This window comes from Homarus americanus, unplaced genomic scaffold, assembly GCF_018991925.1.
Source record: "Homarus americanus isolate GMGI-L3 unplaced genomic scaffold, GMGI_Hamer_2.0 scaffold14072, whole genome shotgun sequence".
Lineage (NCBI taxonomy): Eukaryota > Metazoa > Arthropoda > Malacostraca > Decapoda > Nephropidae > Homarus > Homarus americanus.
The window spans coordinates 623177-646848 of record NW_024754528.1 but is presented as its reverse complement, the minus strand read 5'-3'; the positions used below and the strand labels follow the sequence as shown (position 1 = coordinate 646848).

At 46.8% G+C, this 23672-nt stretch overlaps 1 protein-coding gene across 3 annotated transcripts in view; it reads right to left on the bottom strand.

Moving 5' to 3' along the window:
- LOC121855814 (zinc finger and BTB domain-containing protein 17-like) overlaps positions 1-23672 on the bottom strand; it is a 141118-nt gene that overhangs the window by 51690 nt on the left and 65756 nt on the right. Inside the window, exon 1 of one of the 3 annotated variants that reach the window (XM_042350929.1) lies at positions 3075-3437. The exons of the other annotated variants lie outside the window; for them this stretch is intronic. The gene's annotated coding sequence lies outside the window, so the exon portion shown is untranslated. Of the gene's footprint in view, positions 1-3074; positions 3438-23672 lie in introns of those variants that run through there. 3 annotated transcript variants of the gene reach the window in all.

Below are 23672 nucleotides of genomic sequence, written 5' to 3'. Positions count from 1 at the left end.
GCGATAATAACTGATCTGTAAAGAAAGGTTAGCAAATATAGATGGGGAGGTGATACAGGCGACCTATCGTCCCTAAGGTCGCCAAAAGGAGACGTTTCCTGTTGGTCCCAAACCTTATGGTTATATTTACTGGTCACAGATCTCGAGCTGCTGGTTATTGTTTCGGAAAAAAAAATGAAATTCGCCCAAGTTTGTGTGAAACATCGTCGTCAGCTTTTCAGTAAACACAACAGTTCACAAAAAACAATCGATGAACCTAACCCCGTGTTTACAGTACAGTACGTGTCGCCTCTGCTGAATAATATCGTCTGGCGTTCGACAAATAAAACATTCAAAGTGGCGTCTCCGTAGTGAAGGGGTTATGACGATTTATAATTCAAAGTTCTCTTTAATACGGCGAAGTTAAATATATGTATAGTTTATCCACTATGAAAGTTTAAAAATAGCCACGCCTACAATCTCCTGCGTGACTTGTAATTGCTTGGACAGCCGCCCATCTGGCTATGTGACCAGCCGCCATGGGTCCACAACACATCATGAACTCGCTTACTTTACTATGAGCTGCTGAATCATGTGTTGCTGCTACTGTTGGCACTTTAAACCACCCCACCGACACAACAATTCCTTCCCTCACTGCTGGTACTCGATGGCAACAAGTCAATCAACAACGACTCTAACATGTACTGTTCTGTACAAAGATTTTATTTCACTTGTCTTCCTTAGCGGAGCCGTGAGAGTTAATAAATACTGTAGTTCGTGTTGGTGATTATTAATATATTGTTCTGTTGATATAGTGAAGTATAGTGATGCAGGTTGATGGAAACACGTGGTAGTGAGTCACTCGGTAGGAACTCTCTTCCTGTTCAAATTTCAGACAACTTGTAGCCTCGTTTTCTGTTACTGCTCAAATACTTTAGCAACAAACTGGTACAGTATATACTGGTGTTCGTGAACAGTATACTGTACATGTACTGCCGTCGTGTTGTGTGCACATGCATTGACTTACAGTGGCGGTCATATATGTGCACACTTTAAGTACTGCGGTAGTCTGTTGTATAGAAACTCGACGCAGTTTACCAACCTAGAAATGTCTGGCAACTCATCCCTTTGCTTCCTCTCCTCTACTATCAAATCAAAACACATTTTTCATCCTTGCATATTTAACTGAGATGAGACATAATGTCATTGCTTGATAGCATACTAATTTATAATACACTGTTACCATACACTGCGTTAATAATTAAAATTAAGTTGATTGGTTTCAAAAACAATTAAATATTCCGGGAAAGTGAAGAGTCGCGCCCCGCCTCACTGACACCTTTAACTCACACACCAATAATTTTTTATCTCAGTGTGTATAACGCCTTGAAGGGAATAAAGCCAGTTTCCTCATTCATTTAGACTGGCACATCACCCGGTAAGATATAAACATATTTTTTTGGTTAGTACTGCCACACAAATACAGGGATCATTAAGAGAGTAACGTCTGTACTGTACACCACCTGGCCTGTGGTCGGTCACTGTATGTACACCCACAAGCCCACACTGAACAATGGGGTATGGCTCAACATTTCTATAAAGAACATTACGACTGTATTCTAGGTAAAAAATATTAAAGAAATTACTCTGTTGCTGCTTCCCTTGGCGAACTACTAATATAACCCGTATTTCTTATATAATGCAATAAAAAGGCAAAAAAAATAAATTGTCAACTGTGACATTCCTCGTTAGTGATGAGTAAGTTTGTTATTACACATCTACTGTACCTCACCACCGGGTAGTTACCTCAGACACAACTCTCGGTGAAGGAGAACGGTGTATAATATTACCTTGGTAGTTAAAGTGTTAAATATTGTACATACAACAACTGTGATAACCAACACACTGAATTGGTGATACAGCGGCAACGCGAGTACCTCCCAGGTTTAATCCCCGGCCCGGGTCAGATGTGAGAAGGGTGTTTATCCAGTGTGACATAGTGTACAGTACCTAAACTCGAGGTTTTCTCCGGGTGGACTCCGGTACTAACACGGAACAATAAAGGTCATAACAAGGCAACACAAAACAGACCAACAGCCCGAGCTGCTCCAGTTGTGGAGTGATTAGAAGAAGAAAAAATTGGTTGCTTGACCGTAACCTAAGCGATACTGTTACTAATAATGACAATATTCATTCAGTAAAGTTATCACACAGGTTTACAGTTGGATAAGCATGTTTATAAATTATCCAGTTATAGTTAAGATTGAATATAGACACTGTAGATATATGATGCGGGTAGACCGAGACAGTGCAGGTAAACAGTAAGGCAACGTGACCATGGTAGCCGACAAATGTGTTATGTCAGCTGCTTATTTCCAGGGTGGACTTGGTCTCTGGTATTAGTGAAATGTGTTGTCCACACGACACGTTAATAAAAGAACTTTACACATTTAAATTATCATCAGTTGCAGGTGTGCTCCAGTCACTCGTGTTCGGTATTGGTATTAGAAACACTAACATTACAAGGGTGACTTCAGGCGGGCCAGGCAGATCACAAGCATTCCTTTTATCCTTTTTAACGTAGTCACACATAAATTAATACCGGTGATTTTTTGCCTCAAGACACAAACATTTCAGTATTATGTTTTTCAGCGAATAATGGGAATATTATCAACAACTTTTATGTCAATGTTACCTCCGCATCTTTCTCTTCCCTGATATGATCATTATACTCAGTCAGTCACTTACATAACAGGACAATTTTCAAGTTTTTCATATTTCCTAAAAAAAACATCAGTTATTCCAGTGAATTGCCAACCAAAATTTCATCACAGGCAAATTATCACAATTTATCGTTCACTGATCTGAACTAAATTAAAAGCTCCTCAGGGTCGCGTACGATGTTCACTAAAGATAAAATATATGAGATGGTAAACCACTAAAACACTTGCACGGTGTCCACAAGAATCACGTACACTAAACACTACACGCACCTCTGTATCACTAAACACTACACGCACCTCTGTATCACTAAACACTACACGCACCTCTGTATAACCAAGTATTATCAACACCAGAGAAAAGCATTTATTTACTTCAGTGTTTCTCTTCATTACGTGGTGATGTATCAGAAGTGTATGAAACGTCGGGAGGGTAGAGGCGTAATACGCAGTCGTGGTTGGTCCTCAACAGTCACACACACCCCGGATTTCCCGCCTCATGACACTCACTGCCGCACCACCACACACACCGATGGCTCAAACACCACTCACGAATCATGACAATACACTCACGGTTCACAGTCACTGGCCTTGTAAAGTTAACAAAAGTATTGACATAAGGAACGTCATAAAATATTTGTAAATTGTAGAGTCACTGCGTCAAGTTCCAAGGGAGTGTGTGTATTGAACCCGCCGCCACACTCGGGTAAGATCACGGTACTCGTTGCTCCCCAGCTCTCTCGGCTACCCGCGTCGGGTCCCGGGTGGGTGGTCGGGTCCTACAGTTGCCGAATAGTATTAATGTATATCGAAGAGCGCATAATCGAGGAAGGTCGTCCTTGACTTTGAAACGGTATGACTCACTACCGTTTCAAATTTTACCAAATATATTAATTAATAACTACACTAAGATAACTTGTAGAATGCAGTGAAGTTATGGCACTCCTCCTTCAGGAAACAAGTACAATAAACAAGTTGCGTTCGTTTATACTGGTTACAGCTGAAGCCTGACTTTGTTGAATTACTTCACTCAAATAACATATAATACCTTACACAAAATTTTAAATGAAGCAATAAATCAATTAAGTTTTCATGCTACACTGCATTTGTATATTTATTTCTCGCGTTTTGTATCACATTCCAAATTCTTGGGACACAACACAAGCCTTAGATGCTGAGCGCTGCTGCCAGGGTGTCCAGAGTGTCGTACTGCGTCCACCAAGACCACCGACAGTTGCTGCATGTGTTTCATCAATGCATTGCATTTACGTACTTAACAAACAATAAATAAATCGGTAAAAAAATAACCAACTTCAAAGTAGCTGAATAGTTAATAGCAGTTCGTTAACCGTTTAGTTTAAGTTAGGGAACAGTACAGTACACATTAACTGGCTTGATTATTAACACTTCCTGTCGCTTTTTTCACTGCCCCATACCTCTATCTTCTTCAGGTTTCTGTACCCCTTGGTTAACACAAAATGTGAAAGATAACTGGAGACAAAATATAGTGGTGTGTGCTTGACATGTATGTGCATTATTTTGTACTTCTAAGAATAAGCGTCGCTTACACTCGTGTGCGTGGACAAAACTACTGTGTACTGTACAGAACCAGGTAGTGAGTGAGACAGGTGATCATCTACCACTTACGGTTCATCAATACAATTTAACTTTATAATCAAGTGAAAATCAACATTAGGTGACACACACTGTACTAACACCCACTAATTTATCATCATCAACTGCAACACTAACAAAAACAACACAAAAGGTGGCGCACATGTCAAAAAATGGTACATAAATAATTCAATGCAGTTTACAGTCAGCAAATACCCAGAGTCATCCTCCTCCCCGAAGTGTACGTTCACCTCAGATGATGACATGTTGCTTTATTTACACACATCACGGCCACGCGCCGGAGGGAGGCTTCAGGGTGTGGCGCTAGGCTGTACAGCAGGTATTAATGGTGGGTGACCTTACTGACCTACCTGTCGTAACTACTGTCCTAACTACCATCAAGGTTATTTTAAGTTATTGGACAAGCTTCATTACGCACATTAAGAGGTACACTGCCGCATATTACTGTGTCAAGGTCGAACTATCAGACCCCCCACAGGTTCAAGATCTGCTTACACCGAGAGTTCACTGCTTCAAGGCTTCAAACTAACACCTACCTCCTGCCGTCACCCGTGTCTTCCTTACCGCCTCACCACAATAAAATGTTCAACCACATCATTCATTACTGTATAGTATAAGAGTGAGGCGAGTGACGTGATGCAATCCTCGCCTTACCTCCTCCCCTGTGTAATTCACCGGTTTAGTGACGGGGCGAAAATTCAACACAGGTTCACTTCACAACAAACTAACAGAGGTGAAATTAATATGATGATAATAATAGTAAACGAAGAGAATAATAATTACCAAAGAGCTGAAGGGGAATAATTAATTTTTCCTTCGTTATACATTTATCCCTTAATTATGTAACGTTAATTCTATTTATTTATATATTTTGTAGAATGTAAATTGTGTCCAGTTTTTATAACCACTTTAACCCATCATTAACACACGAGACCATAACACCACAATACCGTCTGTCCACCGCTTAACACCCACAGGTAGGTGTTGCACAGGTAGGGTGTGATTATGACAACACCTGCAATCACCTGGGACGAGACCTCCTCCATAACCATTAAATATCTCCCCTTGTATCCTGGACGACTTGTGTGTTCCTTATGCATTTCCAGAGTTTTGAAGGCAGCTGAAATGTGGTAGGGAGGTGCGGGATGGCTGGTTATACACTACACCTTGTCCCTTCACCCGGGCGAAGGCTGTTAACTCACCATAGTAATACTCTTACTTGGTATTTTCAGCTGTCACTACAACATGACACTTACCTCAAACAGTTATCTTCAACACGTACAAGTTGTTGTTGTTGTTGTTTACTGAACACCCGTGGTGGTGGTGGTGTGGTGAAGTGCGTGGAGTGCGTGGTGTGGTGGTGGAGTGCGTGGTGTGGTTGTGGGGGTGGTGGAGGGGGAGTGTGGTGGGGGGGGGTGTGTTGGTGGGCGTGTAATGGGGTCATAGTCAAGATAAAGACGTTGAACATTATTATAAGCTGGTCATTAACAGTCAGAAACACTACCAACACTGTTTTAAGTAGAAGCATCAACAAGAAGCGAGAACTGACCAAAAACAAACAAATGTCGGGCAGGCGTTTGATTTTCCTATTAGTAACGTGAGACCGTACCTGACTCACTCGCACAAGGTGGACTAAATGGCCTGAAAATTGATGAGACTGTACGGAAGATAATACCTATAGTCTCTTATGGTACAGTACTGAGGTGGTCTGAGAGGAGGCGGCGCCAGTCATAGGATGTGGGACAGCTGTAACAACGAGGCTCCCTCCCTCACCAGCAGACAACACCGAGCCTCCCTCTACTGATACATACTTCACTCCTAACACCAGTAGCTAACCTTACAACACAGAAAGAACAACACCACACACAGCACCAATATAACACCACACAACACCAGTAGTATAACACCCCCCTCAGTCAGTCAGAAAGCGTCGACACCTGCTGCTGAACGAGGCAACTTGGCAGAGTCACTTGTCCCCACAGCAGTTAGGACAGGACAGATTAAGGTGGGTCAGAATGAGTGAGGTTAGGTTAGAGTAAATTCAGGTTTACGTTGGAAAATATAAAGTTATATTATGTGTTATGTTTAATTTTGGCTAATTTGACACACACACACACACACACACACACACACACACACACACACACACACACACACACACACACACACACCAGGCAGTAAGTGTTGGCCCCCAATATTAGAGCTCCCTTTGTCGCGTCAACAATAATTTAGTATAATGATGATTATCGTGATGATGATGATGATAAAATAAAAATAATAATAACAATAATAACAAGTCACCATGACACACAAAAGTAATTAACTCTCGCCATATTTATTATTATCTTAATTATTACTCGTTATAATTATATACAATTATCAAAAGTGTATATAATTAATAAAATTACATCTAATTATTATAATTGTATATAAGTCTATATAATTAGTCATTATAATAGTTAATTATAATTATATATTTACCACATAACTTATAATAGTAACAGTACTATTGTTACGAGTACAAGTCATTTGGTCACCTCAGTTGTAAAATGTTAACACTACCAACAGCTTCATAACCATCGATCAGACTTGTCTATGTAACACACCGTAATGACATAAGCTGCCAGCGTAACACTTGCCTACACCACCAGTTTCCCAAAGAAATACAAGCAGAAATTCGATATTTTAAATCAATTTGATGTGTCGTGTTTACCTCAAGGTTTGTGGGGGACGCATGTCATCCGTACAGCCACTTGGGATGTATGTATGTGTGTATGTGTGTATGTGTGTATGTGTGTATGTGTGTATGTATGTATGAAATAACATGCAAGGGCAATGTTATATTTGGGTGATAACTGGCTTCTGTCTCCCGCAGACTCCAACAGGCGCCACAACCCTGCAGAGAGAGTGTACGACGCTGGGTGTACCAAGACGTGACGTGTGACAGAAAAAGACATGACGTGTGACAGTACAAGACGTGATGTGTGACAGTACAAGACATGACGTGTGACAGTACAAGACATGACGTGTGACAGTACAAGACGTGATGTGTGACAGTACAAGACATGATACGTGACAATGCAACATGGCGTGACATGACAGTACAAGACGTGATGTTTGACAGTACAACATGGTGTGACGTGTGACAGTACAAGACGTGATGTGTGACAGTACAAGACGTGACGTGTGACAGAACAAGACGTGACGTGTGACAGAACAAGACGTGATGTGTGACAGTACAAGACGTGATGTGTGACAGTACAAGACGTGATGTGTAACAGTGAATAATGACGTGACGTGTGACGAGTACAAGACGTGACGTGTAACAGTAATAATGACGTAACGTGTGACAGTACAAGACGTGACGTGACAGTAATAATGGCGTGACATGTGCCTGTAATAATGACGTGACGTGTGACAATGACGTGTGACAGTACAAGACGACGTGTGACGTAATAATGTCGTGACGTGACAACAATAATGACGTATGACGTACAAGACGTGACGTGTGACAGTAATGACATGACGTGTGACAGTAATAATGGTTGACGTGTGACAGTACAAGACGTGACGCGTGACAGTAATAATGAATTGACGTGACAGTAATAATGAGGTGACGTGTGACAGTACAAGACGTGACGCGTGACAGTAATAATGACATGACGTGTGACAGTAATAATGAGGTGACGTGTGACAGTACAAGACGTGACGTGACAGTAATAATGTCGTGACGTGTGACAGTAATAATGAGGTGACGTGTGACAGTAGAAGACGTGACGTGACAGTAATAATGACATAACGTGTGACAGTAATAATGAGGTGACGTGTGACAGTACAAGACATAAGAACATAAGAAAATAAGGAGTCTGCAATAGGCCGGTTGGCCTGTGCATGGCAGCTCCTGTCGAGAGCTACTACCACTCTCCATCATCCATGAATCTATCTAGCCTCCTTTTGAAACTTTCCAGAGTTCCCGCACTTACTACAAAGTTGCTAAGCTTGTTCCATTCGTCCACCACCCTATTTGTGAACCAGTTTCTTCCTATCTCCTCCTAAACCTAAACTTATCCAACTTGAACCGTTGCTCAGTCCTATCCTGCTCGGATATTATAAGAACTTTATCTATATCCCCTTTATTGATTCCTTTCACCCACTTAAATATTTCTATCATCTCCCCGCACTCTTCGTCTTTCTAGGGAATGCAAGTTAAGTTTCTTTAACCTATCCTGATATGGAAGGTTTCTAAGTCCCGGAATCATTTTTGTCATTCTTCGCTGCACCGACTCTAGTGAATTTATATCCATTCTATAATAGGGGCACCAGAACTGAACCGCATAATCGAGGTGCGGCCTGACTAGCGCAAGATATAGTTGCAATAAGACCTCTGCACTCTTGTTACTTACACTTCTAGATATAAAACCCTACTCTGTTTGCCTTATTTCGAACATTAACGCACTGTTTTCTAGGCCGTAGGTCCGGGCTTACAAGTACCCCTAGGTCTCTTTCACAAGTCGACTTCTCTAGGTTGATGTTGTTAAGGCTGTATACATTATAAGTATTTGTTCTTCCAATATTAAGTACACTGCACTTGCTGGTGTTGAATTTCATTTGCCATTTTTCAGACCACCCCTGCAGTTTATTTAGGTCCTCCTGTAATGCATTTGCATCCTGCCCTGAATTAATTTGCCGCCCTATTTTGGTGTCATCCGCAAACTTGCTTATGTCACTGCTGATCCCAGTATCTAGATCGTTTATGTAGCTTATGAACAAGAGTGGGCCTAGTACTGACCCTGGGGAACCCCACTGGTTACACGGCCCCACTCAGATTTAACACCATCTACGCTGACCCTCTGCGTTCTATCGGTGAGCCATGATTTTATCCAATTTAAAACTTTCCCCTCGATACCATGAGCCTTGACGCGTGACAGTAATAATTAAATGACGTGTGACAGTAATAATGAGGTGACGTGTGACAGTACAAGACGTGACGTGACAGTAATAAAATAATAATAAAATAATAATAATAATAAACGGTTTATTGAAAAAGTTTGCAGCCCGAAGGCTGAAAATATACATTGGACATAAATGACTTATTACATACATTGGTGGTTTAACAAAAGCCTTCATTAGAGAAAGGTGAGGAACATATACAGTTAACATACAGATTAATGTTTACACACGTAGATCATGTGAGCTGAGGTGTTGAACAGCAGACACGTAGTGTAGTAACTCCCTCACAGATGGCGTTATGAGGGGCATCGCGGGGAGTACTAGATCCCTCACAGGTGGTGTTATGAGGGGCTTGACGTGGTGTAGTAATTCCCTCACAGATGGTGTTACGAAGGGCCTGATGATGTAGTAGTTCCCTCACAGATGGTGTTATGAGGGGCCTGATGTGGTGTAGTAATTCCCTCACAGATGGTGTTATGAGGGGCCTGATGTGGTGTAGTAATTCCCTCACAGATGGTGTATGAGGGGCCTGATGTGGTGTAGTAATTCCCTCACAGATGGTGTTATGAGGGGCATCACATGGGGTAGTAATTCCCTCACAGATGGTGTTATGAAGATCCTAGCATGATGCTGTAGCAACTCATTCATTACGTGGTGTCGTGCATCATGGGGACACCACGTGATCTGTTGTCACAGGACTTCTCTCACTCAAGTGGGTGAGGTGTGGTCCCGGGCCTCCCTATCGTGGAGTCTCAGGGGAATTATCAATGGGTACCTGGGACCTCATTGTGTGAAGGTTAGCTTGGCTCAACCTCAACTGCCGAGTTGTTTTTCACTGACTTAAGCACTGTTCACCACTATTCAACACTGGTTCCATTCCTTTCCCAAATGAAATAGTAACTTCTGGCGAGAACTTGTTGATATTCCGGTGGGGAGGAGGGTTCAGGGGAGGGAGTTGGTATGGGCCAACATAACAGTTGACGTGGCTGCTGCTGAGCAGCGCCAGGTGCGTCTGACCCGTCTTGACCCGTCGGTGGTCAAGGATGTCGTGTCGTGACGTGTGACAGTACAAGACGTGACGTGACAGTAATAATGACATGACGTGTGACAGTAATAATGAGGTGATGTATGACAGTACAAGACGTGACGTGACAGTAATAATGTCGTGACGTGTGACGTAATAATGAGGTGATGTATGACAGTACAAGACGTGACGTGACAGTAATAATGTCGTGACGTGACAGTAATAATGAGGTGATGTATGACAGTACAAGACGTGACGTGTGACAGTAATAATGACTGTAGGTGCTAAAGAAGACATTATCATAACAATGGCTTCATATGTTACTGTACTACCATTAATTTATTATTTTACTAACAGTCGTCTGTACCCCCCTGCCCTCCTCAGAGAGGGGTGTGTGGCCCCTGCCCTCCTCAGTGAGGGGTGTGTGGCCCCTGCCCTCCTCAGTGAGGGGTGTGTGGCACCTGCCCTCCTCAGAGAGGGGTGTGTGGCCCCTGCCCTCCTCAGTGAGGGGTGTGTGGCCCCTGCCCTCCTCAGAGAGGGTGTGTGGCCCCTGCCCTCCTCAGTGAGGGTTGTGTGGCCCCTGCCCTCCTCAGTGAGGTTGTGTGGCCCCTGCCCTCCTCAGAGAGGGGTGTGTGGCCCCTGCCCTCCTCAGAGAGGGTGTGTGCCCCTGCCCTCCTCAGAGAGGGTGTGTGGCCCTGCCCTCCTCAGAGAGGGGTGTGTGGCCCTGCCCTCCTCAGAGATGGGTGTGGCCCCTGCCCTCCTCAGTGAGGGTTGTGTGGCCCCTGCCCTCCTCAGTGAGGGTTGTGTGGCCCTGCCCTCCTCAGTGAGGGTTGTGTGGCCCCTGCCCTCCTCAGAGAGGGTGTGTGGCCCCTGCCCTCCTCAGTGAGGGTTGTGTGGCCCCTGCCCTCCTCAGAGAGGGGTGTGTGGCCCTGCCCTCCCCCTGCCCTCCTCAGTGAGGGGTGTGTGGCACCTGCCTTCCTCAGTGAGGTTGTGTGCCCCTGCCCTCCTCAGAGAGGTGTGTGGCCCTGCCCTCCTCAGTGAGGGTGTGTGGCACCTGCCCTCCTCAGAGAGGGTGTGTGTTCCCTGCCCTCCTCAGAGTGTGTGGCCCTGCCCTCTCAGTGAGGGTTGTGTGGCCCCTGCCCTCCTCAGTGAGGGTTGTGTGGCCCCTGCCCTCCTCAGTGAGGGGTTGTGTGGCCCTGCCCTCCTCAGAGAGGGGTGTGTGGCCCCTGCCCTCCTCAGTGAGGGTTGTGTGCCCTGTGTGTGGCCCTGCCCTCCTCAGTGAGGTGTGTGCCCTCCTCAGCACCTGGTGAGGTGTGTGGCCCCTGCCCTCCTCAGAGAGTGTGTGGCCCTGCCCTCTCAGTGAGGTGTGTGGCCTGCCCTCCTCAGAGGGGTGTGTGGCCCCTGCCCTCCTCAGTGACCTGCCCTCCTCAGAGGGGTGTGTGTGACGGGTGTGTGGTCCCTGCCCTCCTCAGTGAGGGGTGTGTGGCACCTGCCCTCCTCAGTGAGGGGTGTGTGGCACCTGCCCTCCTCAGAGAGGGGTGTGTGGCCCTGCCCTCCTCAGTGAGGGTTGTGTGGCCCTGCCCTCCTCAGAGAGGTGTGTGGCCCCTGCCCTCCTCAGTGACAGGTGTGTGGTCCTGCCCTCCTCAGTGAGGGGTGTGTGGCACCTGCCCTCCTCAGTGAGGGGTGTGTGGCACCTGCCCTCCTCAGTGAGGGTGTGTGCCCTCCTCAGTGTGTGTGGTCCCTGCCCTCCAGTGAGGGTTGTGTGGCCCTGCCCTCCTCAGTGAGGGTTGTGTGGCCCCTGCCCTCCTCAGTGAGGGTTGTGTGGCCCCTGCCCTCCTCAGAGAGGTTGTGTGGCCCTGCCCTCCTCAGTGAGGGGTGTGTGGTCCCTGCCCTCCTCAGTGAGGGTTGTGTGGCACCTGCCCTCCTCAGTGAGGGGTGTGTGGCACCTGCCCTCCTCGCCCTGCCCTCCTCAGTGAGGGGTGTGTGGCCCCTGCCCTCCTCAGAGAGGTGTGTGGTCCCTGCCCTCCCTCAGTGACGGGTGTGTGGTCCCTGCCCTCCTCAGTGAGGGGTGTGTGGCACCTGCCCTCCTCAGTGAGGGGTGTGTGGCACCTGCCCTCCTCAGTGAGGGGTGTGTGGTCCCTGCCCTCCTCAGCCCTTTACACTGCTGTTTGAAATTCAGAAAGAAAGTATTACAAAAAGTCAGACAAAAGATATTCGTCAAGTTCACAGTTATTTAGGATAACTTGTGTCGCGCAACACTCCTGAACGTATTAAGTTGGTCAACAACACACTGACAGTGTCTCGCCTAACACAACCATCCTCAAAAAAAATTCTATACAATTCCACCATACAAGAAACCAACAATCTTTTGTTGGCGTTCAGTGAGATAAAAGATAAAGCGAGGGACAGTAACCTTGTGTTCTTCCCGCACTGTTACACCCAGACAACGTTATCCTGAAGAGTAGTGACCTCACCACGGAGTATGATGTGCACGAGGTAGGCTTATATCTTACCCCCAACACACACACACACACACCAGCTCCGAGAGAAAGGAGGCGCTGGATCAGCTCCTATGTGTTTAGTCGTTGTTATTATCACCAATAATGACTTAGTGTCGTCCTCATCATAATGTTTACACTTGCCTCACATCGTAGTGAAGGTAAACTGGGCTCACCACCATGTGTGTGTATCAACGTCTCCATGTGACGTCACCGCCACAAACCTTGGCTTTAAGAGTCTTCTCAGTAAATGTTAAACTTGATTACTTTTTAATGATATAATTTCCATATAAACTAATGAATTAATTTAATAAACCTTGTGAGGTTGTGTCAGGTCGTGCGTCCCCTAACAGAGACTTCACTCCTGCCCCGGAGAGTTACGGCAGGGTGATGGTCGATGGTGACGGCCAGGTAGGGGCTGTGCTTATACAACGCACTCAGTACACTACAGTACAGTACTACTATGTCTCGGTACACTACACAGGTGACCAGCACAACACCTGACTGTCTCTACTTCCATGAGTGAAGTGATAACCGTGATAAAATGTACATATTACCACCATGATATTGTACTATTCCAGATGATACTAAATGTTTCATAATACTTCCTTGAGATAAATGTATAGTATATATCAGGTGCCTACAAGAGAGCTCAGGTTCTCAACTGGCTCAGCCATGTTAATATTGTTTTTATTATCCACTCTGTATCTGTGTTTTTCTGGCTAAATAAACTGTTTCAATTCAATTCAATGGGTCTACTGGGGTGCCCCGGGTGAGAACCAGCGACCCTTTGGTGACCACTGTGCTCACTCGTCATAAGGCTGGGGAGAGTCTACTGGGGAGGTTGTCATCAAAAGGCCAGAGAGTGTACATTAAGGGGGGTTAAGTCATAAGGCTGGGTAGTGAGCACACAGAAGGCAGACAAGATTTACTGTACCGTACTGGACTACTGGCGGGTGAGGAGGACGATGGCCAGGCGGCGGTACAGGACACAGGTTCCCAGAAGGCGGGGAGCGGAGGTATCGATTCACCAGTTCCTTGACTTGGCGGAGTTGGTCCACACAGAACCCATCCAGGCCTTGTGTTACTGCCTGACCCCTCCCTCACCCCTAAACACTCCCTTCCTCACTTCTACACCCTCCCTCCCTCACCTCTACACCCTCCCTTCCTCCCTCACCCCTACACACTCCCGTCCTCACTTCTACACCCTCCCTCCCTCACCCCTACACCCCCTCCTTCCCCTCCTTCCTCACTTCCCTCCTCCTCCTTCCTCACTCTACACCCTCCCTCCTCACCCTACACCCTCCTCCCTGCCCCTACACCTCCTCCCTCCCCTCACCCTCCCTCCCTCACACCCCTCACCTCTCCCTCCCTCACACCCCTCCCCTCCCTCCACTTCACCCTCCTCTACACCTCCCTCCCCCTACACCCTCACCCTCCCCCTCACCTCCTCCCTACACCCTCCCTCCTCCTCCCCTCACCTCCCTCCCCTCACCCCTACACCTCCTACACCCCCACCTCCTTTCCTCCTCCTACACCCTCCCTCCTCCCTCCCTCACCTCCTCCCACCCCCCCCACTCCTCCCTCCCCCTACACCATCCCTCCCTCACCTCTACACCCTCCTTCCCTCACCCCTACACCCTCCTCCTCCCCCTCACTCCTCCCTCACCCCTACCCCTCCTCCCTCACCTCACACCCCTACACCCTCCCTCTTCCTACACATCCTCCCTCACCTCTACCACCTCCCTTCCCTCACCCCTACCACCCTCCCTCCCCTCCACCCCTACCCCGCTCCCTCTCCCTACACCCTCCCTCTCACCCCTCACCCTCCTCCCTCCCTCACCCCTCACACCTCCTCCCTCCTCACCCCACCCCCTCCCCTCCCCCTACACCCTCCCTCCCTCACTCCCCCTACACCTCCCTCCCTCCCCTCCTCCCTCCCTCACCACTCCCCCTCCCTACACCCCTCTACACCCTCCCTCCCCCACCCCTACACCCTCCCTCACCCCACCCATCCCTCCCTCACCTCTACACTCCTCCTTCCCCTCCCCCCACACCCTCCCTCCCCCCCCCTCCCTCCCTCTACACCCTCCTCCCCTCCCCCTACACCCTCCCTCCCTCACCCCCTTCCCTCCCTCTACCCCTCCTCCTCACCCCCCTCCCTCCTCCACCTCCACCCTTCCCTCCCCTACCCTCCTTCCCTCTACCCCACCTCCTTCCTCACCCCTCACCCTCCTCCCTCACCCCTCACCTCCCCTCCCCCTTCACCCCTCCCTCTCCTCCCCTTCCCACCCTCCTCCCTCCTTCCCACCTCCTCTCTCCCTCCCTCCCTCCCTCACTCCTACCTCCTTCCACCACCTCCCCTCACCCCTGCCCTCCCTCTCACCCCTACCCTCCTCCTCCTCCCCTACCCTACCTACCTCCCTTACCTCCTCTCCCTCCCTACACTCTCCTCCTCCTCTCCCCCTCCTCCCTCCTTACACCCTCCCTCTCACCCTACACCCTCCCCCTCTCTACACTCCTACACCCTCCTTACACCCTCACCCCTACACCCTCACCCCTTCCGTCCCTTCCTCCTTCACCCCTACACCCCTCCTCTCACCCTACACCCTCCTCTCCTCTACACCCTCCTTCCTTCACCCCTACCCTCACCCTTCCCTCCTTCTACACCCTCCTCTACACCCTCCCTCTCACCCTCCCCTACACCCTCCCACTCACCTCCTTCCTTAACCACCCCTTCCTTCACCCCTCACCCCTACACCCTCCTATGCACTGTGACACACACACACATACATTAAAATTTTCCTGTGTAAAACTTAGACACTTTAATGACCCGACATTTTTAATCACTAGGCATTAAGTGATCACGATACAAATACGCCTTTGTGTAAGGTAGGCGGCCGTCCTGTTGGCCAGAGTAACACGCTACCTACTGTGTCAAGGAGGAGGGGAGGGGGTTAGGAGGTGTGCTGTGTATCACTGGGTTAGGTCAGGACAGGTAGGGACGGGTCAACACTACATAATACAGTACACGGTGTTCACAAAGTCCTCCTCCCGTTTTAGAATTACATAACAACAAAACCAACAAAGACAGAATAATGTAGTGTCTTGCATCTTGTTGCTTCATAATACAATATGTCGTTCAGTGTATCTCAACATGTTGGTGGATCGTAGTACTGTACATCCAACCAATGATGCACTTCGTTTTCGTCACCATTCTGATGTCAATGATTTTCCTTATATTAAGTGTTTCAATGTCAGCAACTGAGGTCTGGAAAACATAATGTTTGACACGCCCTCAGAAGAAGAAGTCTAAGGGCGTAATAACAGGACACACTGTAGGCCAAGAGACGGATCCATCACGTCCAGTCCATCTGCCAGGGAAGTTCTCCTCAAGGAAGTTACGTACAACCAATATCTGGTGGTGTAGGCGGTGGTACGTCTCGCTGACATATAACGAAGTCTCACACGGAGTAGCAATCTGATGAACTGTTAGGAACATTGTTGTAACATAATTGATAAGATGTTGTCCAATGTATATGTTAACGGAAACCCGAGCATAAAAAGTTTAAGTCCCCTTATGATTGTTAATGAAGTACTGTATTATATCATATTAAGTGTATGTACTGATAGTATTAAGGAGAAATCAAGGTATTAATAGTATGATCGGGAAGGTCCAATTGATACAGTCTAGTGTACTATGAAGGAATAGGGGTACTGTGTACAACCTTACTGCCTGGTACAACCTTCCTGCCTGGTACAACCTTCCTGCCTGGTACAACCATCCTACCTGGTACAACCTTCCTGCCTGGTACAACCTTCTTGTCTGGTACAACCTTCCTGCCTGGTACAACCTTCCTGCCTGGTACAACCTTCCTCCCTGGTACAACCTTCCTGCCTGGTACAACCTTCTTGTCTGGTACAACCTTCCTCCCTGGTACAACCTTCCTGCCTGGTACAACCTTCTTGCCTGGTACAACCTTCACTCCCCTGGTACAACCTTCACCTGGTACAACCTGGTACAACCTTCTTGTCTTCTTGGGTACAACCCCCCTCCCTGGTACCCAACCTTCACTTGCCTGGTACAGCAACCTTCCTGCCTGGAGTACCCAACCTTCTTGTCTGGTACAACCTTCCTGCCTGGTACCAGCCTTTCTGCCTGGTCACCAGCCTTGTCTGGTGCCTTCCTGCCTGGTACAACCTTCCTGCCTGGTACAACCTTCCTACCTGGTACAACCTTCCTACCTGGTACAACCTTCCTACCTGGTACAACCATCCTCCCTGGTACAACCTTCCTCCCTGGTACAACCTTCTTGTCTGGTACAACCTTCCTGCCTGGTACAACCTTCCTGCCTGGTACAACCTTCCTACCTGGTACAACCTTCCTGCCTGGGACAACCTTCTTGTCTGGTTCAACCTTCCTGCCTGGTACAACCTTCCTGCCTGGTACAACCTTCCTGCTTGTGTAGTGATGGGTTGTCAGAACACAGCTTCCATCTCAGAAACAGCCCAGACCTGACCCGACATTAGGGGGTTCAAGTGTAAGGGTAACCCTCGTGGCCACTCAAGGAGTTACAAATCAACTAGCTCCCCTTCCCATGTCACACGGCTCCAACAAAAATGTAAGAAACCACCTGCCGACTCTCTCCCAATATACACAACTACAGTACATCTCAGACAAGGCCCAGACCTAACCTCACATTAGCCAGGTAAAATGTAACCCTCGAGCCCAAGTCAAGGGGCCACAAATCAACCAGAGCCTCTCATGTCACACGGCCCCACCAACGATGTTAACAGGCAAGCATTCATCTGAAGATTTCTCCAGAATATACAACTTATAGTCTCAGAAAAAGTCAAGACCTGTCCCTACATTAGCGAGGGTAAATGTAAGGAGACCCTTCGCCGCCCCCCCCCCCGATCAGCTCAACCTGACGTCTCCCAATATATAGGACGTCCTAGTCCTCCCTCATGAGAGTGTGTCTTGTAACCAAGAAGGGCCAGCAACTACGTCCCCAGTCCCGCTCGTAGCCCTCCCTCAGGGGAGCAACGAGAAGGAGTCAGAGAGACAGAGTCGGGGAGAGAGAGACACACAGGGATCGGAGGAGGAGGTCCACCACAGCCCAGTCCCGCAAGACTTCCCTCCGACTTCCCTCCGGTGCCCAGCTAAGCAGTCTCCCATAGAGACAATCTAGGACCACCTGCTAGACCCTCCCCAGGTCACGTGAGTTTTTGTCAGAGCTTTCCATGGGATGAGTTACTTACGTGGGAAGTGTATTCATTTCATGTTCGTGTCCGAGAATCAGAGTGTCTAGTAACGTAATATGATGTCCTAGTAACGTAAATATAATGTCCTAGTAACTTCGATAGAAGGTGTTATTAATGTGTCCACGTCATTGTCGTAATTAATAAACAGTTGTAACGAAGCGGTGTTTGAGAAGTCGTCCTTAAGAACGTAATAGATGTGTATTGACATACAAGATAAGTTAAGTGTATTGACAGTAAATAACTAACACGGCCACGCTACCAAAATCTTCCTCTCTTTTATACTCCCTTACTACAAAATTTTATCTCTATATCTTCTACTTTTAAAACGCCTCGTTATAGTGGTGGCAGCGAACTATACGTTAACCCACGTCCTCCTTTTCCTGTTATAGGTGGCAGCGAACTATACGTTAACCCACGCCCTCCTCGCCTCATTATAGTGGTGGCAGCAAACTATACGTTAACCCACGCCCTCCACGCCTCATTACAATGGTGAGAGAACTATACGTTAATCCAAGCCCTCCTCGCTTTATTATAATGGTAGCAGTGAAATTCACGCCTTCCCTCGGTTAGCCATAACACCTGGTTCGTCTCATCCTTCATTTAATTCAGTTTGAGTATTGTTTAAAAGTGTGTAATAAGGAATTCCTGTGTCGTAGCGTGAAAAGTGTTCTAGTGAGTCATCTTTACAGCTCGAGTCAATGTCTCTCATTGTGGTATACGCGAATTGTTACTAGCAAAACACTCCCAGAATATGTTCAGTGCGTAATATAATTTCTCAGTGTCCCGCACGTTCTGTGAAGTTCTCAGTATCCCAAGTGCATTTTAATTGTCGGTCAGTGTTAAATGTACCCATCGTATTTTAGTGATAGAAGCTGTGTCTATACTAACTGTCATAACTTAACATGTCTTACAACCTACATCCTCCTCCCTGTCCTAATCCTCACCTCACCCTCCGTACCCGTCCGTTCCCACCCCGCCCCGCCCCGCTCTGCCCCGCCCTGCCCGCCTGCCCTACCCTACCCTACCCGCCCCGCCCCCCTCCGCCCCGGTTACGCCACGCTACACCTCACCCCACCAGGCGCGCATTATGCCCGCATATTTCTCGCCCAGCTCCGCCCGTGTGACCACCAATGTTTTGTCCCGTGAGTTAGGCTTCAAAATCGGTGGTTAGTGTTACTTAATATTGCGATAATTACAGAGCTTCACTCAGTGTGTTTTTATGCTAGTATGATTTGTACTACCTTCCAGGTGTATATGTTGTCGCAGGTACTACGGTGTGGGTACTACAGTAGATGGGGGCGCGGGAAGTACTCACCCTGGACAGGAGTGTGCCACGCCCACAGCTGCGCGGGCGTCAGGGTGAGCGTGGTCGGGTGGTTTGTTTCGGTCTTTTCCTGGCGCCTGAGTTCCTCGCGGTGCTGGGCGAGGATGCGACAGATGGCGGCCTCCTCTCTGTGGTGCTGAGTGTGCTGCCGCTGCTGCAGCTGCTCGTGGCGCACCAGGGCTGAAGCGGTGGCCGCCGCCTGCGTGGGATCCAAGGCCGCGAACTCCAGCGGGTGTTTGAGTTCCAGGTGGCGCGCGATGTTAGTAGTGTTGCCGACATACTTGATCCTGACGGGACACAAGGTGCACTCTACCTCACTACGACCACCGTCCGCGAACTTGGCTAAGCGCCACACCTTACTTCTCCCCACCATACTGCCTCCCACACCACCTCTCACGCCACCACCATAATCATACACTCATTAAATAATATTAGACTTTCTTTAACTAATCACTTATCAATCTCCTCAACGGTAATCTTTCGTCACAATTTTATGTCCAATGTTGTGTGAACTTGTAATACCGAAGATAAACCAGTAAATTGGTGTGTTAACTTTAGCATCCAACGATTTCACTGTCAATATGAAGAAAAAACCAATGAGGGTTTATAATGAGCAGTTAACTGTGTAGCCAATATGCTAGGGAGGCAGGGAGTCGAAGCCTGCTACCTGTACACTAGCGTGCGGCGCGTAGTTACCACCTCACACCACCAGACCCTCGTCCCCAGACAAACACTAAACCCAACACCGACTCCCACTCGTCTGAAAACTCGATCGTCACGCCGACCAATCATCGTGCACAACCGATCATCGATTCTCAGGCCGGTCAACCAATCAGGTTGCGGGACGGGAGATCGATCAGAACGCCGCGCGCTGAGTTTTGAGATTGATCGTTCAGTTGTGACGATCAATACGAACAGAGGTCCCCTCTATCGAGACACAACCTGATATCTATATTCAATACAGAATCAATTATGCGATGAATCAATATCTTTAATATGATTCGAGGTGACCCTTAGATGTGTGGTGGTATGTTTTCAAACATGGCGAACCTTAGTTATGAGGTCCTGTTTATGATAACACGACGAGGACTTGTGGGAAGCAACACACACACACACACACAAGCTCACTAAAGGGAAGACGTTGACGGGAAAACACAAGACTGGTTTCACTTGGTACTGTTGAGAGACATTATTTCAGTGAAGTAAACACGTACACTGTATAGTGTTTACAGCGTGAGACGACGGTAAGACACCCCGGAGTGACCACAGGATGAACAAGTAAACAAGACAACTATTATTTATGGTTATTACAGAATATATACAAACTATATTATCCGGGTTGTTCTGGAATCATGAGTGTAAAGACCAGTTTCCGTGGTAGTGTGTACAGAACCCGGTGGTGGTGGTGGTGGTGATGATGATGATGGTGGCGGTGATGGTGGTGGTGGTGAAGATGATGATGATGATGATGATGGTGATGGTGATGATGATGATGGTGAAGATGATGATAATGGTGGCGGTGGTGATGATGGTGGCGGTGGTGATGGTGGTGATGGTGGTGGCGGTGGTGGTGGTGGTGGTGGTGGTGGTGGTGGTGGTGATGATGATGATGATGATGATGATGATGATGGTGATGATGGTGATGATGGTGGTGGTGATGATGATGATGGTGGCGGTGATGATGATGATGGTGATGATGGTGGCGGTGGTGATGGCGATGATGATGGTGGCGATGATGGTGGTGTGGTGGTGATGATGGTGGTGGTAGTGGTGATGGTGGCGGTGATGATGATGGTGCTGATGATGGTGGTGATGATGGTGGTAGTGGTGGTGATGATGGCGGTGGCGGTGATGATGATGGTGGTGATGATGATGATGATGGCGCTGGTGATGATGATGGTGATGATGATGATGTTATAGAAAAATGTGAGGGGGAAAAAGTCAGAGAAAATGAGTCACAGGGAAAGAAGTCACATTGCATAACGAGGTGAGGTGAAGTGAAGTGAGGTGAGGTGAGGTTAGGTTAGGTTAGGTTAGATCTAGTTCGAAAACATTCAAAACCTAACCTAACCAAAATTATTAATGGTATCTAAATAAACTGTGACGGTTTTTTTACTTCATTTTTTTTCTTGACCAAAATTGTGAGTTTTCAATAAGTATTTTTCCGCTCATAACACAGGACCTTGAACAAAACTTAAGATGTGGGTGAGGTGTAGTACAGGTGGGTGGTGTAGCTACAGCCCACACGTCACAAAGATGGCAGGTGGTTAGAACGGCACATATGTGGGCAGATGTTTACAGGTGAAGCCGACACACCTGTACGCTTACATACATGAACGAGGCGGGAGGAGTACACCCCCCCCCCCCTCTCCGTCGTAGTACTGGTGATCCTGACTCTCACTAACTCATAACGTCAACCTACCTTGTAAATGTAACTTCATATACTTTTAATATATTATAATAGCTACATGCAAAATATACATTACAGTAAAAAGTCTCAATAATTTCTGAATGAACTTTTAACAGGCAACAGCACACTATACTCCTCCCGTGAGCGGCAGCGTAAACTGATAAACAAAAATCACATAAGGTATTACTTCGGGCCACAGTGTTCAGGCTGTTATGGTCTTCAATATGACTGAGGTGCAAAATGTGGATACAGTCGCAATGTATAAGTTATCTCACCACCAAACACATGTGCTTGGACCGGTCCCTAAAAGGTTCTATTTTCGCACAGTGTGAGGAACTGTGTGTGTGTGTGTGTGTGTGTGTGTGTGTGTCAGGCCACAGTGTACATCTAAGGGGTCTACTGTCAGATGAGTTCAACTAGAGCCTTAATTCTGTCAGGTTCACGAAGGTCTGTAAGAGGGGACCCGTAAGGACTGTACAGTAACCTGGTGTACTGAACAAAACAAAGAGTGGGACACAGTCTACTAACTCCTTGTACAAATCTTAGGACATTTGACGCCTCAGTAAAATAATAATAACGACGGTGATGACGTGTCAAAACACTAGTAGGACAGAGTGTAACATACACTTTGTGGTGGTTTAAAGGTACAGTACAGTGGCTGGGGAGTCTGGCATCAGTGTTCTGGTGATGCACAAGATATACTGCTATACTCTTACTGTACAGGTATAAGTATCGCGGTAATGATGTGTACCCCTCAGTCAAGGTACCATCCTCATATCTGAGGGTTGGCGACCATGACTCTTGGCTCCAATACCTAATTGTGTATATTAATATTTCTACCATAATTATCTTCCCATCCTTGATTATAAGGAAAAATAATCTTATATTTCTTATATTATTTATATCCAGTTTTTCTCTTCATATAATATAACAGTACTGTATTTTTTCATTTGTTTTCCCATCAGTATAACTTATATCTAACATTCTCCTGAAACACCAAAGGACTCTAGCCTCCCCCCGATGTCTGCTTGAAGTGTCAACCCGCCTGACCTACACAACTGTACATCTCAACAGCCTTTTTCTCAAACTAAACTCAAATTCCCTCCTAACAGAGTTTTATATTATCAACTGCCGCTTTCATCTGACATTCTTGTTTTTAATTTCTCTTTCACAAGTTATATCATAATTTATGTTGCTCCACAAATACACAGAAGTTTCCCCTTCATTATTATACCTAACATAGATTTTATTTGTGGTATTATTATTACTTCTAAAACAACCATTACTTCCATCTTAACAACAGTAACTCAGCCAATAATAATTCCTTAACCATTAACTTCCTCGTCACTTACAACTGTTACCATCAAACTAGTCATCAGTTGTTACATATCGCTCGGGATAACATACTCTCTAAAGTGTAACTCTCTAAAGCTTGGCCAACAATTAACTTCGGTCTTCACTCACACCCTAGCTTCCTGATGCAAGTGAAGATGTCCTGAAGTCTAATACATTAATGCATCAGTTTTCCAAGACATCTATTATATAAGGCCCCTTTGTTACACCCTATCAAATCCTTTATCAACTCTACACAACAGAGAGACATTGGCCCACGTTTTAGATCTTTAAATTAGTTTTACTTTAAACTTCTCAAAACTACAGATACCTTCCCTTCCTAAATACACTCTAAGTAACTTAATGTTCCTGTTGAAATTTTGTCGAAGAAAAGTAAGAAAAAAAAACAATATTGACTTAGATTATACAAAGTCTGAGTCTTCTGGGAGCCAAAGTTCTACAGAAAATGAAACTGAATTATTTATATTATCATAAAACTGTTAAAAGAAGTGAAACAGGGACGGAAACATGTTTG